This window comes from Rhinatrema bivittatum, chromosome 17 (genome assembly GCF_901001135.1).
Source record: "Rhinatrema bivittatum chromosome 17, aRhiBiv1.1, whole genome shotgun sequence".
Classification (NCBI taxonomy): Eukaryota; Metazoa; Chordata; class Amphibia; order Gymnophiona; family Rhinatrematidae; genus Rhinatrema; species Rhinatrema bivittatum.
Genome location: NC_042631.1, coordinates 52150885 through 52164104, shown reverse-complemented (window position 1 = coordinate 52164104; position 13220 = coordinate 52150885). Strand labels below are relative to the sequence as shown.

Here is a 13220-nt window from a genome sequence, read left to right as displayed (position 1 = left end):
CGGTAGGCTACATTCAAGTCGTAGGTCTGGGGGGAGCGCATTCCATTGGTGGGGTCCTGCAGCAGATAGTGCTCTCTTCCTTAGTGATGTTTTTGCAGGTGGGGCATACAGTGTGCCTTTGTATGCGCTTCTGATGGGTCTAGAAGAAGAATGCGGTCGAAGTTGTGTCTTTAACGTGATGGGAGAGATGTTGTGAATCGCTTTATGAATGACAGTGAGAACTTTGAAGAGGATCCTGTATTTGATGGGTAGCTAGTGTAGGTTGCGGAGAATGGGGGTGATATGTTCTCTTTTGTTGGCGTTTGTAAGGATTCTGGCGGCGGCGCTCTGGACAATTCCAAAATGTAGAACAGTATAAAAGCTTAAGGTATTTCTTAGGAATAATTTCAACATATTTTATTCTTCAGTAATATAAAACTTTACATAATAATTGATTTTTCAAAACACTATCATCATAATTTTAAGCAGAATCACTTCCCAAATCCCTAAAGATCTGGAATAACTGCCTCTCCTCAATTAATCACCTCCTCACCAACCTCAACCTTGCCCTCAATACAACTAAAACAGAACTCCTCTTCATCTCACCAGACCACAACAACGGTCCCTAATCTGACTCACCTGTAACTAAAGTCCAATGTGTCAGAGACCTAGGAGTCACTTTAGACAATCACCTAAACCTAAAAAAAATTATTAATTCCACCACGAAAGAATGTTTCCACAAACTACACATTTTAAAAAAAACGAAGACATCTTCTCCATCCCTATGACTTTCGCACGGCCCTCCAGGCCTTGCTTTTCACCAAAATCGACTACTGCAACACCCTCCTCCTAGGCCTCCCTGCTACCTCGATCAAACCGCTCCAAATGCTCCAAAACGCAGTGACCAGAATCCTCACCAACTCCCGCAGAAGAGATCACATTACCCCCATACGCATAGACCTCCACTGGCTTCCAATACGCTTTTGAATCCTTCACAAATCTCTTACTATTATCCACAAAACCCTACATAACCACAACATCCAATGGCTTAATAATTCCCTGCAATATCACATCTCGAACAGACCCACAAAAACGGCCTTTAAAGGAACCCTCTACATTCCTCCCCCCAAACTCACCGATCACATAGCCACGAAAGAACAGGCCCTGTCCATCGCTGGACCAACCATATGGAACTCAATGCCCCCACACCTGCGCCAAGAACTTTGTACCCAAACCTTTAAAAAAAAACCTTAAAACCTGGCTCTTCTCTCAAGCCTTTACTTAACCCCACAGCCCCCAGATCACAGCCCCCCCCCCCCTCGCCATTTCTACTAGTTCTTTTCCCTGTTCCCCTCATTCTAAAGCTACCCTACTCCTATCAAGTGCTTCTCCACCTCCCCTTCCCCTCTGACCTGCTTTCTTCAATATCCCAATAACCGTTATTACTTTTCCTAATTTCTCTAATCTGGCTACTATTTCTCATGCTAGTAACTGACCTCGATTACATATTGTACATACTGTAAATTGTATATTCGGTACAAAAAATTATACATACTGTAAATAATTGTCATATATTGTCATATATCTTACACAATTGTTAACTTTTTTGTTACCATACCTCTCCGGTACCTGACTCCGCTACTCTAGCACTCTCATCTCAGTTTCAACTCCCTTACATTAAATGTATTTTCTAATTTCTAATTTCCCAAGTTACTGGTTACCCCGGTTTAATGTAAACCGATGTGATATTCACTTGAACGTCGGTATAGAAAAGCTTTAACTAACTAACTAAATAAATAAACATCATTTAAGTTTTTATCGTGTGTCTAATACCTATAATCAAGACAGCATATTAAAAACAATCATACAATAAAAATCATACAAAAAATACGATAATCACTAGAGATGTGAATCTTTTTTTTTTTCATTTTGTGGTTCGGTTCAGGTCCCCCGCAGTTAATTTCATTTTTTCTGCAGTTCGGGATTTTTTTTTTTCATGGTTCCTGAAGCTCATGTTAGTGCGAACTAACGGTAGTAGTGCGCACTAACATTTTAAAGTTAGTGTGCGCTAACTATGGTTAGCACACATTAACACGAAATACACATTTTTCCACAATTTTGGAAAAATTTCCTTCATTTCAGAGCACTCCCGATCCATGACAAATTAGACAATTTTGTTTAAAATGAATGCACATCTCTAATAAACCATTTATCTCAAAATATGTATAGAAAAATGCATGGGAAAACTTAGTCTCTCCTTTCAATATTGGCCTTTTCATGAAAACATGTAAAGTTACTGGTTAGTACTCTCATATAGAAATGTCGGTTACTTTATCAGAGAAGTCAAACCATCTGTCCATAGATTTCATGCATAATGACCTGTGATCTTATCAAATCTTTTTCAAAACAGCTGTTGTAAGCAGCTCTTTTCACAACAGCAACCGCTGTGGCTACACAATCAACCTGTTGGACTAAATCTCACTGATTTATTTTCTTATATAACATCATACTAGCTTTTGCAACTCAACCCTACGTGGCTCAGAAACCATTCCTGACGCTGCATCATTACAGCCACTGCCAGCCCCCGTCATCCCCCAAAGAACTCTAGACCCACTTGGCCACTGACTTTCTCATGGACCGTCCCCTCTCTAGTGGCAACACCACTATATGGCTAGTGGTGAATTGTTTTTTGAAAATGGCTCACTTCACACCCCTTCCTGAACTTCCTTCTGCATCTGAACTGGCTAATCTTTTTGTTCAGCACATCTTTTGACTACATGGGCTCCCATTGCACATTCTTTCTGATCTAGGAGTATAATTTACAGCTCGTTTCTGGAAGCACCTATGCAAGAAATTCAGTATCACCCTAGATTTCACTTCAGCTTATTACCACAGAGAAACGGAAAAATGGAATGGATTAACCAGAGCCTTAAAGCATTTCTGAGGGCCTATGTAAACCAGCATCAAGATCACTAGCATCCCTTTTCCCATGGACAGAATTCTGCCAAAATAACCATGTGGGGAGTTTGACAGGTTCCTCGTCCTTCTATGTGGTCTTCGGCCATCACTCTCAAATATCATTACTTGTCCTGACTTCCGTTGCCTGTCCAGCAGCTAACATGATGGGAGAAGATCTTCAAAAACTATGGCAAAAAACTCACCATCTTCTGGAAGAAGCAGCAGATTGTTTAAAAAACAGGGAGATAAAAGATGCTGTCTAGCACCCCAACTACAGCCATGAGAGCTAGTACGGCTCATCACAAGGAATATGTGCCTTAAGATGCCTTCTCTAAAGTTTGCTCCTAGATTTGTGAAGCCAGTCCCAATTATTAAGCAAGTGGGATCAGTGGCCTATAAGTTAATACTGCCTCCCACACTTCAGATGCACAAAATCTCCCATGTATTTTTGTTAAAACAAGCAATATTTTCATGGTCATCAAGGACCCCATGTAAACCCATGGAAATAACCACTGAAGAGGACACCTTTTATGAAGTCCAAGACATTTTGGATTCAAAAAGGATTAGGAACAAACTGGAGTACCTTATCTCCTGGAAAACTTTGGCCCCAAAGAAAATTCCTGGGAGCCTGCTGTGAATGTCCAAGCCCCTCAACTGGTGAAAGATTTCTACCAATGGTTCTCTCAGAAACCTAAACCTAGAAGTCTGGGGAGACTTTAAACCCAGCTGCAACTCCAGCTAGATGCATCAGCAAAGGTTCTCCTGCCTTCCAGTTTGCTTTTTCCTGTGCTCCCCTGCCCTGTTCCTGAGTTCCTGCCTTGCCTTGCCTCATCCTGATCTCCCGGTATTGACTTTAGCCTTGCACCTTGACCAAGTCTTGCCTGCCATCTGGACCTGACTTTCACTTTGGACTTTGACCTGGCCTTGTCTGCTGCCTGCCCTGACCTCTGACCTGCCTCCAGTTTCTCCTTGTCTGCCACCTGCCTGATTCCAGATTGCTCCTGGACTCTCGCTTGCCTACTGCCATTTGAACCTACCTCCAAAGTGTGAAACTACTTTGAAAACGACCTCTTTACAGGTGAATTTTAAAAAGATGTATATGCGTAAATGTAACATACTATCATAGCAATTTTAAAACGCCATTTACTCGCGTAAAGCGCACTTACATGAGTAAATCCCATGGTCAATTTAATGGCATAAATTGCAGCAATCTTTAAAACCCCACTTAAGAAAAGTTTCTCCTGGGAGAATTCCGCACTACTGTGGAGCGCAGAATTCCCCTCCTGTGCAGAATTTACATTTTCTGGGCAGAATTTGGAACAGGTCCCGAGCATGCCATGGGTGAAGCCTATCCCGCTTGCAGGGAAGATGGTGCAGATCCCTGCAGCCGCGAGCAAAGCCCATCTCACTTGCAGAGAAGATGGAGCAGACCCCCCAGCATTCTGTGAGTGGAGCTCATCTCGTCACGGCAAAGATGAAGCAGACCCTGGCAGCCGCAAGCAGAGCCCATCCTGCTCACAGCAAAGTTGGAATAGGCCCTAATAGCCGTGAGTGGAGCCCATGTCACTTGCAGCAAAAATGGTAAAGGCCCCGCTCACATAGAAGATGGAGCAAGCTCCAGTGAGAGTGAATGTGTGTGTAGAGGTGTGAGTGTGTGTGTGTGAGAGACTGTGAAGGTGTGTGTAGGGAGGAGTGGGGGGGTGTAAGACTGCAAACCTGTGTGTATGTGTGTGAGAGAAATCATTTGTGAGAGTGTATGGGTGTGCGTGCCAGAGAGATAGAGCCTAAGTGAGGATATCGTGAAGTAGTGTGTATATGTGTGAGAATTTGAGTACTGGTATGTGTAAAAAAGGGATTGTGTTTATGTGAGAGAATGAGACTGCTTGTTTGTGAGAGAGGAGCCTGTGTGAAGGTGTGTGTGAGAGAAAGAGAGCCTGTGTGAAGGGATGTGTGTGTGTGTGTATGAGAGAGAGAGAGAGAAAGAGAAAGGGAGCCAGTGTGCAGGGGTGTGTGAGTAAGGGAGAGATAGGTAGCTTGTGTGAAGGTGTATGCATGCCATAGAAAGGGAGCCTGTGTGGGTGCAAGAGAAAGAGAGAACCTGTGTGAGGGTGTGTGCATGTGCAAATGAGAGAGAGGCATCTAGTATGAGGGGATGTGTGTGTAAGAGACAGAGAGAGGGTGCCTGTATGAGGAGATGTGTGCATGCGAGTGAGAGATAGAAGAAGCTTGTATGAGGGGGTGTGTATATGCATGACAGAGAGAGGGCCTGTGTATATATCTGTGAGAGAGAGGAACAGAGGGAGTTGTATGAGGGACAGTACTAAGAGAAGGATTAAACTGGGAATGGAGACAGAGTGTAAGGGTTTGAGCCTAGAGGAGGAGGGGAAAGATAGTGGAGGATGGAGTTGGGGCCTGAGAGGGCAAAGTGAAAGAAGACTGGCCTGGGGATTAGAGAGAGAGGGTGGAAGGGACACTTACAGTGTAATTCTAGTGAAATTCTACTCAAAATATTTAAAACTCTGCATCTTTAAGTAATAACTTTTTTTATTACATTTTAAATTAATTACTTAAAGACTGTATATTGTGTTATTTTGACCAATATATAGTATGCAGAATTTTGCAGAGGCTTACATTTCTGTGTGCAGAATTCCCCCAGGAGTATAAAGTGCATTTACATATGTAAAACCAATTTGGAAAGGTGAATTTTTGTTGCGCCCCTGCCCGCGGTACCCACGGACAGGGCCTTACCTCCGCTGCCCTCTGCGGCCTTTTGCCACTGCCGCCGCTGTTCTTCATGGCCCTGGGAGGCCGCCGCCGAAACCTGGCCATGGCTGCCATCTTGCCACCGCCGACCAGGCCTTCCTTCCGTGGCAGGTCGCTGCCATCGACGGGCCTTCACCGCAGCAGGAGCCACAGACTTTGCCCTCTACTCTGCGGCCTGGAGGCCGCCGCAGCCCCTAGGTCTTCATGTGGCTGGAGCCGCCTCCGAGGTCCTCCTTCAGTGGCAGGACGTTGCCGCTCCCACGACGGGGTCTGCTCGCGGCCCTTCTCTGTCTTCTGCATGGCAGCGGCAGGGAGGCCGCTGTCCGTGGTCCTGGACTTCCTGTTCAGGAAGTCCAGGACCACAGGGAGAGAGGGCGCGGCTCTCTCCCCTTCTTAAAGGGACAGGGAGCTGTGGGCCATCTGGCAGCTCCTCCCAGGGAGTTGCCCTCTCAGCACTACTTAAGGGCCCTTCCATCAGTTCACTGTTGTCTTCGCATCTATCCAGATGCTTCTGAAGAGTTCTCTTCAGCTTGATGCCTGTTCCAAGTCCTGAGATCCGTGATTCCAGATCCTGATGTCTGCTCCATGTCCTGATGTTCGTGACTCCGAATGCTGATGTCTGTCCCATGTCTTGATGTCCATTCCATGTCCTGATATCCGTGACTCTGAACCCTGATGTCTGTTCCATTTCCTGATGTCTATACTCCATGAGTCCATTCCAAGATGTCCGTGAGTCCATTCCTGAGAGATATCCATGACTCCATTCCAGAGAGACATCCGTGACTCCATTCCAGTTATGCCCAAGTCCCTTGATGTTCCAAGCCTCTTTGATGTTCCAAGTCTCCATGATGTTGCAAGTCTCCTTGTTGTCCCAAGTTCCGTCATGTATCTGGTCCTAATGCTCCATGTTCCGTAGGACCCATGCCTCTGGAGATTCCCTGTTTTTAATCCGAGTTGCCAAGCTCCAAAGTTTTATCTTGTCTTCCCAGTCCCGACTCCGGAGGATCTGAGGGGTCGCTGCAACCCTGACCCGTTCTCCTCGTGGTCCGCGACCAGCCAACCAGCTGTGTAGGGCGCGACGGAGACAGTGTGGTCCGCGACCAGCCCCACATGCTGTGTAGGGTGCCTGAGGGTCTTGCTCATCCCTCCTTGTTTCTTGTCCAAGTCTCCACGTCTACGTCCAAGTCTCCAAGTCTACGTCCACATCCAAGTCTACGTCCAAGCCTCCACGTCTATGTCCAGTCTTCCAAGATCCGTCCATCTCTGCTCCTGTGCCGCCCATTCCTGCACACACACCTCACCACGGGTGTGACTTGAGTCCCGACCTGAGCCACTCCATGGCCCAAGTGATGCACGCCGAGCCCACACCATCGGCTCCCGAAGGCTGCGCTCACAACAGTTTTCAAAGGAATTATGTGTGTAAATGTAACATACTATCATAGCAATTTTCAAAAGCCATTTTCGCGCATAAAGTTTACTTACTTGAGTAAATCCTATAGACAATTCAATGGCTTATATTATAGCAATTTTCAAAAGCCCATCCCTTTGGTGTAGGGGCCTGATTTTAAAAAGTATTTTCACGCTTAAAATTGGGTTTTACATGTGTAAATGCACTTTACTAGAGTAAGTGAGCTTTTGAAAATTGCTACAACAGTATGTTACATTTACGCATGTAACTCCTTTGAAAATTCATCTGTTAATGTTTAGCTGTGATAGATAACTGCTTCAGGGAGCAGCTGGTCCTAGAACTGACAAGATGGGCAGCTACAGTGTTTTGTACACCACTTGTATGGATATTATATTTGAATATAAGAAATTCTAAATGAATAAATAAATACTTTAGTTCTAGTTTTATATTTGAAATTGCATACATTGAAAAAATTGTCATGGGAAAGGAGGCAGTATCCCATTGTCAATTAGTAACTGGTTAAAAGACAGTAAACTAAAGTTACCACTAAAAGGTCAGTTTTCCAAATAGAAAAAGGTCATTAGTGTAGTACCACAGGCTTGGATCTTGGGACCTGTGCTGCTATCTTATTCATAAATGATATGGAAAAGGGTGAAGTGATCAGATTTGCAAATGACACAAAATTATTTAAAGTTGTTAAAACAGCAACAGATTGCATAAGAACATAAGAACATGCCATACTGGGTCAGACCAAGGGTCCATCAAGCCCAGCATCCTGTTTCCAATCTAGGCCATAAGAACCTGGCAAGTACCCAAAAACTAAGTCTATTCGGCAAGAGACCGGGCACTCTCGACAGCTGGACCCGCACTTTGGAACTCAATTCCTACTAATCTCCGCCTAGAACCTTGCCTTCCAACCTTTCGCAAGAGACTAAAGACTTGGCTTTTTAAACAAGCCTTCCCGGACAGCTCATAACCCCCTCCAGTTCATATAACAATGTCTCTAGATAGTACTGTAAATAATTATTAAATTTATTTATATTCCCCTTACAGTTCCTGTTACACCCCACTCTCCCCCTTTCTGCTCATTCCATGTTATTTACCCCTGTTTTTTGTAACTGCTTCCCCCCTTGCACAAGTTTAGTTATACTGTTCATTGCACCCCTTGTTCTATGTGAACCGGCATGATGTGACTTGTTCATGAATGCCGGTATATAAAAAAGCTAAATAAATAAATAAATATTCCATGTTACTGTTGCTAGTAATAGCAGTGGCTATTCTCTAAGTCAACTTAATTAATAGCAGGTAATGGACTTCTCCTCCAAGAACTTATCCAAACCTTTTTTAAACACAGCTATACTAACTGCACTAACCACATCCTCTGGCAACAAATTCCAGAGTTTAATTGTGCTTTGAGTAAAAAAGAACTTTCTCCGATTAGTTTTAAATGTGCCCCATGCTAACTTCATGGAGTGCCCCCTAGTCTTTCTATTATCCGAAAGAGTAAATAACCGATTGACATCTACCCGTTCTAGACCTCTCATGAAACTACAGAAGGATCTTGCAAGATTGGGAGACTGGGCATCTGAATGGTAGATGAAACTTAATGTAGAAAAGTGCATAGTGTAGCACATAGGGAACAATAATCCCGATTACAGGTACACAGTACTGGTTTCTGTATTGGGAGTCAGTCACTACCCAGGTAAAGGACCTTGGAATCCTTGTGGATAATATGTTGACATCTTTGGCTAGGTGTACAGCAGCGGTCAAAAAAGCAAGTAGGATGTTAGGAATGATCTAAAAAGGAATAAGAATAAAACAAAAAATATATTGCCTCTGTATTGAGCCATGGTGTGACCATGATCTTGAGTACTGTGTGCACTTCTGGTTGAACTAGAAAAGCTGCAGAGGAGGGCGACAAATATGATAAAGAGGATGAGATGGTTCCCTTATGATGAGAGGCTACGCAGGCAAGGGCTCTTCAGCTTGGAAAAGAGATGTGTAAAAGGGGAAAAGATAAAAGGTTATAAAATCATGAGTGGGTGGAATAGGTAAATAAAGAACAGTTATTTACCCTTTGAAGTAATACTAAAACTAGGGGATCAGCAGATTTAAAAGAAATCGTTCAAGTTTTTGTCAGTTTGTTAATCTTGTTTTTCTCGGGATGGATATTCAAAAGTTAGCCATTTGTCTAAGTTAGCCGGATAAACATATCCGGCTAACTTAGACAGGATATTCAACAGCATGGATATGCTACTGAATATTCCTGGATAAATCGCTACTTAGGCAAATAAGTCTTATTTAAGTTTAGACCTGCTATTGAGCAGGACTAACCCAGATAAATTATCCGCCTAACGCTGAATATTGCTAGTTAGACAGATAACTTATCCAGCTAAGTAGCGCTATCCTGATCCACCCACTGCCCACCCACAACTTATCCAGCTATCTAGCACTAAATGCGTTTTGAATATCTGCCTCCTCATGATTTTATATATAGTTTGCTTTGTATCCCACCATGAACGCTATCATAGTCACATAGCAATGACAGCAGAAAAAGAGCAAATAGTAACATTTTTACAGGGTGAGCAGACTTTTTGATGATTCAGCCAATGCTGCTTGAACGTGCTTTGCTTTTGGGCTTGGACTCAGAAGCAGTCCTGTGCTTTTTCCCTAATGTCTGTGTATCAATAATCTAGACCATAAAAGTCGGGTCCCAGCATTGCCTGTCGTCTAAATCCAATTCCACTTTTAGCCCCCATTGAAGTGGAAAGGAATATTTCAGTTGCGTCAAAAGCATCAAGGCTAATTGGTTAAGGGTAGTAATCCCCATGCCTTCTGTTAAGGGTAGCAACTGCCGCTCCATTCAGGTTGCTCCCCATGCATCTTTTTCTTCATTTCCAATCTCTAGCTTTAGGGATCCATAGTATTTATCCCATGCCTTTGTGAATTCATTTACTGTTTTCGTCCTCATTACCTCTTCCAGAAGGGCATTCCAGGCATCCACCACCCTCTCCGTGAAGAAATATTTCCTGATAGGGATGCGAATCGGGCTTCAGACGATTGAAAATATCGTACGATATTTTCAAAATCATCAGAAATCGGGGGCTCCCCCAAAACGATAGGAAAACCCCACGATATTATTCGTGGGGGTTCTCTTATCATTTTGGGGGAGGGCGGGAAAAACGGCACACAAAAATAACCCCTAAACCCACCCCGACCCTTTAAAACTAATCCCTTAGCTTCCCCCACCTTCCCGACCCCCCCAAAAACATTTTACAGGTACCTGGTGGTCCAGTGGGGGTCCCGGGAGCGATCTCCTGCTCCCGGGCCGTCGGCTGCCACTAATCAAAATGGAGCCGATGGCCCTTTGCCCTTACCATGTGACAGGGTATCTGTGCCATTGGCCGGCCCCTGTCACATGGTAGGAGCACTGGATGGCCGGCGCCATTTTTAAAGATGGCGCCGGCCATCCAGTGCTCCCTCCATGTGACAGGGGCCGGCCAATGGCACGGATACCCTGTCACATGGTAAGGGCAAAGGCCATCGGCGCCATTTTTATTAGTGGCAGCCGACGGCCCGAGAGCAGGAGATTGCTCCCGGGACCCCCACTGGACTACCAGGTACCTGTAAAATGTTTTTGGGGGGGTCGGGAGGGTGGGGGAAGCTAAGGGATTAGTTTTAAAGGGTCGGGTGGGTTTTTTGTTTATCGGCTCGGGCGCAGCCGATAAACAAAACCGCAATCGGGCCGGACGAAAAAAACCCCACGATGTGAATCGGAACTGGACTCCGAACCGATTCCAGTTCCGATTCACATCTCTATTTTCTGATGTCGGTTCTGAGTTCCTGGAGTTTCATTTTGTGACCCCTAGTTCTAGTTTCCTTTCCAGTGGAAAAGGTTTGAAGTTTGTGCATCACCTTTCAGGTATCTAATGGACTGTATCATATCACACCTGCACCTCCTCTCTTCCAGGGTATACATATTCAGATCCTTCAGCCTCTCCTCATAGGTCTTCTGATACAGACCCTACACCATTTTTCAAATAAATAAATGCTTTTTTACTCAGCACACAATCTAGTTCTTGAATTTGTTGCCAGAGGACATGGTCAAAGCAACTAGCATAGTGGAGTTTAAAAGAGGTTTGGACTGGTTCCTGGAGGAAAAATCCATAAAATTAGCCAAGTAGACTAAAGAAAGTCATTGCTATCCCTGGAAGTGAGTAAAAAATAGATCTTCTTTTTGGGATCTGCTGGCTCAATTGAGCTAGGTCTGACCCAGCATGGCATTTCTTATGTTCTTGTTAATCACTAGTAGGTATGATAAGCTAGGAGGGGCTGGAGTTGATCAAGTGGGAGATGAAATGAGGAAGGGGGTCAGAGTGGATTGGATGGGAGGAGAGATGGGGTAGAGCTAGATGTCTGGGGGTGGAAATGGGGAGAAGCCAGTGTTAGGAATAGGAGGAAGGGTAAATTAGTGCATGTTATGAAACAGTGGATTTGGGATTATGATGAGAAAGGGGTTGCAGTTATTTGGTTTTAGTTGTGTATGTTTTTATTGTGTTGTACTTCGCTCCGAGTGTTTTGCAAGAGGGTGCGAATAGCTCCCCCTATCATACTGCATATATTGTCAGAATTCTGCCATTGAGTATTTAGTTCTCCTCTATTGTACTGTGCACACTGTCTGATTGCACTATACTTTAGTGTTTATATTGTAAGGAATCAGTTTATAAATGCAAAGCTTCCCTATACTGTACTGTAAGTTACAGAATGCACAATTCAAATATTTTGTACTGTATATATATGAGATCAGTCTCTCAGTGTGTTCATATAAACTATATGCAGTGCCAGGGTTCAGTCAGTCTTCAGTATAGTTTCCTTACATTGCAAGAGGAAAATGAATCCCTGTGCACATATTAACTCCTTACTGTACTGTGTATATTGTCTGGATCAGTTCTCAAGTGCACTGTTTGTCTATATTATAGCCAAAATAGAACATCCCAGGCAATGCTATCCTATAGTATGAGTGGGTATAGCCCTACTATAGAGTAAGACTATGCAAGCCCTTCCGAGAACATAAGCTAGTGTTAACATCCCCAACAGTATATGGCTGTACAGCGCCTACCAGTAGCACCCATCTGTATATGGCCCCCATACAGTCTGCCTATTGAATAAGAGTGTGTATAGCTCTCCTACAGCATAAGGCTGTGTACGGTCTGCTTATAACATAAGATTGCATATAGGTTTCCTATAGCATATGGTTGTGTACAGCCCTTCTTGCAATACCACCATAAACAAAAGAGTAGCACTGACCTGTCCTGCACAATCTTTTAGAAACAATAGTTAGAAAGTAAACAGCACTTCCAGCCCTGGGATGTGTCTGCTATCTGCCAAAGGTCCACAGTGGTTCCAGGCTCCGGCCGTCTGCTGTCTGCAGGAGGTTCCCAGCAGCTGTAAGCTCAGAATGCACCTGCCATCTGAAGGAGGTTTGCAGCAGTTCCAGGCCTGGGATGTGTCCACTGTCTGTAGAAGATTTTACACCCTGGGATATACATGGTATAAATCCCACAGAAAGTTTAGGCGTTTCACATTCTGTGTCTCATCGTAGGAGCCAGGAGCCCAGAGCCAAGAACCAGGAGCCAGGAGCCTTTGTGCTGTTTCCCTCTTTTCTGACTAGCATGATGTACCAGAAAAACCAGTTCTCAGCACCCTCGCTAAGCCAGGAAATGCAGTGTACTGAAACAGACGCATATAAGCCCTGAAGGATTCTTTAGTACATAAATATTTATTTAATCAATTGGTGCCAGAAAGTGGGCAAGGCATGCATGCAGTGAACTGTAGCAATCAGTTTAGGAGGTTAATCCTCAATTCCTGTCTAAATGGAGCAGAATGATAAAATATAGCTCAACTATTGTAATGCAAATGAAAACCGTACCTTCAGGAAGTGCCTACAGTAATGATTAGCAAGCACAGGAACAGCTGTTGTGGATATGGGGGAGGTTCTTCTTAGAAAAATAATATATGGATCTGCATATGCAAAGGGGAGAGCTGATGAATATGATTTTAGCAAACTACAGAAGAACTGCATTGCTCCTCATATAATAATGCCAGGGAACTC

At 44.1% G+C, this 13220-nt stretch overlaps 1 protein-coding gene across 1 annotated transcript in view; it reads right to left on the bottom strand.

Moving 5' to 3' along the window:
- Positions 1-12812, bottom strand: part of LOC115079429 (synaptotagmin-2-like) — a 134994-nt gene extending 122182 nt beyond the window's left edge. Inside the window, exon 1 of the mRNA XM_029583020.1 lies at positions 12416-12812. The gene's annotated coding sequence lies outside the window, so the exon portion shown is untranslated. The remainder of the gene's footprint in view (positions 1-12415) is intronic.
- Between the last annotated feature and the right edge of the window lie 408 nt (positions 12813-13220).